The sequence below is a fragment of the Enhydra lutris genome, unplaced genomic scaffold (genome assembly GCF_002288905.1).
Source record: "Enhydra lutris kenyoni isolate GAN:26980312 unplaced genomic scaffold, ASM228890v2 scaffoldscaffold25, whole genome shotgun sequence".
Lineage (NCBI taxonomy): Eukaryota > Metazoa > Chordata > Mammalia > Carnivora > Mustelidae > Enhydra > Enhydra lutris.
Genome location: NW_019154109.1, coordinates 8,638,788 through 8,644,911, shown reverse-complemented (window position 1 = coordinate 8,644,911; position 6,124 = coordinate 8,638,788).

The following is a 6,124-nucleotide window of genomic DNA, read 5'->3' as shown; positions in this document are numbered from 1 at the left end:
CCCGTGCGGTGCCCCCAGGTCTGTCAGACTCCAAAGCCTCTGCCGGGAACCCCTGCCCACCCAGGACCCTTCCCCCACAGGACATGTGACAACCTTGCCGAGCATATGCTAAACGTGAGCATTACTCATCTCAGTCATCAGCCTTTTTTTCCCAGCTTTGTGAAGGTACAATAGACAAATACATTTGTAAAATATTTAAAATAGAACGTGATGATTTGATACACGTATACGTTGAGAAAAGACTCCCCCCACATTGTGTTAATGAACACACCCTTCACTTCATATATTTACCGTTTTCTTCTCTTTAAAGAATGAATTTATTTATTTTGTATTTATTTATTTATTTATTTATTAGAGAGAGGAGAGCACGAGTGAGGTGAGGGGCAGGAGGCAAAGCAGGCTCCCCAGGGAGCAGGGAACCCAACATGAGGCTCTATCCCAGGACTCTAGGATCATGACCAAGCTGTAATTATGATCAAGACAGACATCCAATCAACTGAGCCATGCAGGCACCCCTCTTTTTTCTTTTCCTTTCTTTTCTTTTTTTTTTTTTTTCATGAGAACATTTAAGAAATCAGTATGGTTGGGGCGCCTGGGTGGCTCAGTGGGTTAAAGCCTCTGCCTTCAGCTCAGGTCATGATCCCAGGGTCCTGCGATCGAGCCCCACATCTCTGCTCTGCGGGGAGCCTGCTTCCTCCTCTCTCTCTGCCTGCATCTCTGCCTGCTTGTGATCTCTGTCTGTCAAATAAATAAATAAAATCTTAAAAAAAAAAAAAAGAAAGAAAATAGGTAAAAAAAAAAAAGAGAGAAAGAAATTAGTATAGTTTTGGTTGTTTTTTTTAAAGATTTTATTTATTTATTTGGGAGAGAGAGAGTGAGAGAGAGCATGAGAGGGGAGGTCAGAGGGAGAAGCAGATTCCCCATGGAGCTGGGAGCCTGATGTGGAACTCGATCCCAGGACCCCAGGATCACGACCTGAGCCGAAAGCAGTCATTTAACCAACTGAGCCACCCAGGCGTCCAGAAATCAGTGTTTTATAACAGGCTTGGGCTCTCGAACTAATTCTTCAAAGAAGCAATATGTTAATAAGTTTTATTAAGGGCTAACAGAAAGAGGATAATTGCTTGTTAATTATTATTTATATAATGTTTTAATACACAGTATATTGTACTATACCGTATACTTTTAAATAATAATGGCCTCATTTGCAACTTCAATATTATTTCTAATAACTCTGCAAAATTGATGTTATCGCCCTTTTACAAGAGAGAAACTGAGTCTCAGCGGAGTTAAGTGTCTTGCCCAAAGTCACATATTCACACCCAGGCTTCTCTCAGCCCAGTGCCTTCCCACCAAGCCTGGAGCCAGATGAAACAGCTGGCCAAGGTGCCTTATATACAGAAGACAAAGGCATCGCTGAAATGATCAGAAATGTACCTGTTATGTCAATTTTGCCCATGAGACACCTTACATTACCGCACAGTGTTAACTGTCTACTGAAATAGATAATATCTTCCAGTGGACATTTAAAAACAGGCCTCCCAGGCGCCAGTCTACCCTTGATGGTATCTTTGCAACATAATTACAGGCAACATCACCAGCCCCAAGATTCACTAGTGCCAGTGGACAGTGTCCTGAAATCCGTTCTCCTCCAGCTAAAATCCAGAAACTGACTAATGGACAGTATCGGGCCGCTGACCACATTATACTGCATTTTATTACATTATCTAGATACAAACATCTTTTCATGTGGCTCCCAAGAAAATGACCGGCTTTAGGAAATTAAAAACAAGCAAACAAACAAATTGAAAGAAAAGAGAAATTGCAGAAAAGTGAGAACAGTTTGGCCAGCCAGAAAAGGTTTTTCTTAACCATAATTTGAAAGACTTTATGGCAACATTCATGTTTAGTTAAGTATGGTGACTAATACTGCCAAGCTATTGGTGACCTTTTTTAAAAACTTTAAATAACTCCAAATAAGTTTAAATGTGATGTCACACTCAGTAACCTGGCAAAAAAAAAAAAAAAAAATCCCTTATTTTGGACATTATAGAAATTATTTTCTCTTAATTCCCATCAAAGGGAGTTCAGAGGAATCAAAGGAATGTTGAACGAGTAGATAGAGAACATTGCTCCAAACTGCGGTCGGCCAGGTACAACCACATGTTTTTCTGTCCTTGACTCTGCCACAGACGGTCACATGTGTGAGTTTCAAGTACATTACCCAAGTTGTTGACTACCTCACAAGTTATTCAGAAACGAAGTGTTTGGTTTTTAGGAGTTAGAAACCTGTGGGAAGAAACAAAATAAGTCAGTCAGAGAAAGACAAATATCATGTAATTTCACTCATATGTGGAATTTAAGAAACAAAACAGATGAACATAGGGGAAGGGAAGGAAAAGTAAAATAAGATAAAAACAGAGAGGAAGGCAAACCATAAAAGACTCTTAACTATGGAAACAGACTGAGGGCTGGAGGGGAGTGGGAGGGGGGATGGGGTAACTTGGGGATAGGCATTAAGGAAGACACTTGTTGGAATGAGCCCTGGGTGTTGAATGTAAGTAATGAATCACCAAATTCTGCTTCTGAAACCAATACTACACTGTATGTTAACTAACTTGAATTTAAATTAAAAAATATATATAAAATAAAAAAGAAAGAAATCTGTAGAAAGAGAAACTAAAGCTTCGAAAGAATAAATGCCCTGTCAAATATGAAATATTTACTAAGATTTGATTGCCAGGCCAAAATCTGAACCGTCCTTCCATCTAGGTTCAGGGAAGTTGGGGTGGAGGAATGTCCCCATGCCTGAGGTGCTCTCGGGGGAGCCACTCCCAAGCTTGGAGCACAGCAGCTACTGATCCTTCTCCCTGGTAACTGTGGAGCTGTGGAGGACAGGACAAGGCATCATGTAGAATCTGGGTTATTTCCTTCCTGTATCAGGGTCAAAGATGGCAGTCAGAATCCCCTGGGATGCCCTAGGGCAGCACTGGAATTCTCCTGCTCTCACCAGGCACCATCACTAAGCTGCTTCTCCAGTCAAGACAGATTCTTATTCTTTGACCTCAATAAGTAAGAATCCCCATGTCCACTTTCAGAATGAGGAGACTTAGAAAACTCCTAATCTCATGGGGCTTAATTGTTAAAATAATATTAAGTAGGGTGCCTGGGTGGCTTGGTCCGTTAAGCATCTGCCTTTGGCTCAGGTCATGATCCCAGGGTCCTGGGATGGAGTCCCACATCAGGCTCCCCACTCAGCGGGGAGTCTGCTTCTCCCTCTGCCCCTTCCTCTGCTCATGTGCTCTCTCTCTCTCTTTAAAAATAAATAAGATATTTAAAATAATAATAATAATAATAATAACATTTAAGCACAAATTTTAGAGGTAGACAGACATAGATTTGAATCTCACCTCTTTCAGCTGGTGGCCATAATTCACCTCTTCTGATCCCCCAGTTGTCCCATTTATGGATTAGGACAACAATGCCTTCTTTGTGGGGCCATTGGACACATGGAAGATTCAATAAACAGAAGCTTTTATTATTACTATATAATGTTGATTGACTTGGTGGTAGAGCAAAACAAAAACAGAAATACTCAGAATACAGAGTTTGGGGTGATAGGAAGGAATAGTGAATCCAGAAGTTAGCAGACCCAGATCCGTCCTGGATATTACCCATCAGGGATACAAGTGCAGCTGAAGTTGGACAGAGCTGTGCAGGGAAGGGGGCCCGCTGTCTTCACAGATAGGTCTCCACTGGGCGAACAGACCCTGCCCCCGAGCCTGGCTTCATCCTCAGAGGCTCAGAAACTCGCTCCCATCCAGAAATCATCTCAGGGAGGCTGACTTGGACCCACACAGACTTCTTCAGGCCTGGGCTTAAGACCAAATGGGCACAAAAGACACATCAGCCTCCCCAGCACATTCGCTCCCTAGAGCAAGCTACGTGGGAAGGTAGGCAGTCGGAGGTACCCAGAGAGTTTAGAATCCTAACAGAGAAGTTAATTTTATAACTTGAAGATAGAAAGGTACCAGGTCTTGTTATTCAGCTCCATGAGTCCCCATGATAAGGATACCTGACAGCCAGCCAGATACCCCCTGAAGATTCTGGTGTCTACCAGACAGAGCCGGAAGAGGTGTGACTGGTATATTCCCCGAGTCTCCTCTCCCTGCCTCTGAGGTTGACCAATTTCCCTATAGATCAACGCATTCCTTCTTTAGATCTGTGTGTACTTTCGTCATTCTCCTGCCTGGGGACTTCTCATTAATGTTCATGTTAGAGTTCAACTCCGAGAGCTAGGGAGACAATGGTATTTCCAGGTCTTGGTGGAGGGGCAAGGGATTGTCGGTGGACAATAAGGATGGTCTATAGGTACAATGATCTCTGTCTTCCCTCTTGCAGAGCTAAAAGGACACAGAAAATTAGAGCAGAATCACCCGTGTTGGAAGAGAACACCTTCATTTTACAGACGCGACTTCCCACATGGACAGTTGAGACCATACCCTCAGTTCTTTAAACCAAAATTTCCCCTCTAGCTTCTGCCCTTTTTCTGTCTTCTTTCCCTGGTCCTTATTTGGGGTGGAAGGGAGGGGATCCTTCCAAGGAGGTAATGTGGCAACAAAACTGTAAAAACTAGAGTTCAGTGTTTTCCCTTGATGCTCCCAAGGGCAAAGTTAACCCGACTCAGGGCACAAGCCTGTGGAGTGAGCGGCAGTTGCTCTTGCCAGCCTCTCTCTAGAGGGTTCCCTAGGGGACCTTGCAGTGAAGCCTTCCGGCTGAATGCTTAGCTGGGTCACAGGCATCTCACCAAGCAGCTTCCTGTGCCCAAAGCAGTCACCAAAAAGTTATGATTATTTATTTCTTTTTAAGATTTATTTCTTTATTTGAGAGCAAGAGAGTGCATGCATGAGCAGGGGGAAGGCTAGAGCTAGAGGGGAAGAATCCTCAAGCAGACTCCCCGCTGAGCACGGAGCCCTATGTGGGGCTCAATCCCGGGACCCTCCCCCCAGATCAGGGCCTGAGCTGAAATCAAGAGCTGGCCGCTTACCTAACTGAGCCACCCAAGTACCCCCACAGTTATGATTATTTAAAGGAGCATGGAGTTTGGGGCCCAGGGACAGCCAGAGCCCCATGACCTCCCCCTTCCTGGGTCCGTGCCTCCTCTCCCTCTGTGCTGCTGGGCTGCTTGCTGTGTCACTTCTGTCTGCATTTCATGTCACAAAGCATTTTCCTCCCTATCTTGGCACAGTGATAGAGGCTCTGGAGACCATATAAACCCTTCACTCTTTTTTTTTTTTTAAGATGTTATTTATTTGTCATAGAGAGAAAGAGAGCACAAGCAGGGGGAGCAGCAGCCTCGCCACAAACAAGGAGCCCAGGGAAGCACGGTGTGGAACTCGATCTCAGGACCTTGGGATCCCCACCTGAGCCACAGGCAGAGGCTTAACCTACTGAGCCACCCCGGCGCCCCTACCCTTTGCTCTTCTATTTGAAGTCAAGCTCCGGAGCCCTCCGGTGACTGCCCAGTGCTGGGTCACCACTTCTATAAGTACTTACCGACTCATACCGTAGGTATCACTAGCAGGCTCCTGCACTTAGAGATGGAACACATCCTCTGTGTAGGGCTCTGGCTAAAACATGGCCTTCCAGAAACTAACACTGAAAAAAACAGACAATCCAGACTGTGAGACTGTCTACAAGACAATGGCCTGGACTCGTTAGAAAGAAAGTCAATGTTATAAAAAGCAAAAGAAGATTACAGACTGATGTTGTCTGACAGATGGTGGAAATGGTCACATCTGGGCTGTTCACCAGCCGCGCCCGTGTGGCCCCTGAGCACCTTGGAATGCGGCCAGGATGACTGATGAGCTGATTTTTAAATGTATTTAATTTTAATGAATTTAAATATAAATAACCACACGTGGCTACTGGGTTCTGTACTGGACACAGCGTAGTTCTACATTAAAATAAGATGAAAGACGGGTGCCTGGGTGGTTCAGTGGTTAAGCGTCTGGCTTCAGCTTGGGTCGTGATCCCAGGGTCCTGAGATCAGCATCAGGCTCCTTGCTCAGTGGGGAGCCTGCTTCTCCCTCTGTGGGCTGCTCCCCCTGCTTGTGCTCTCTCT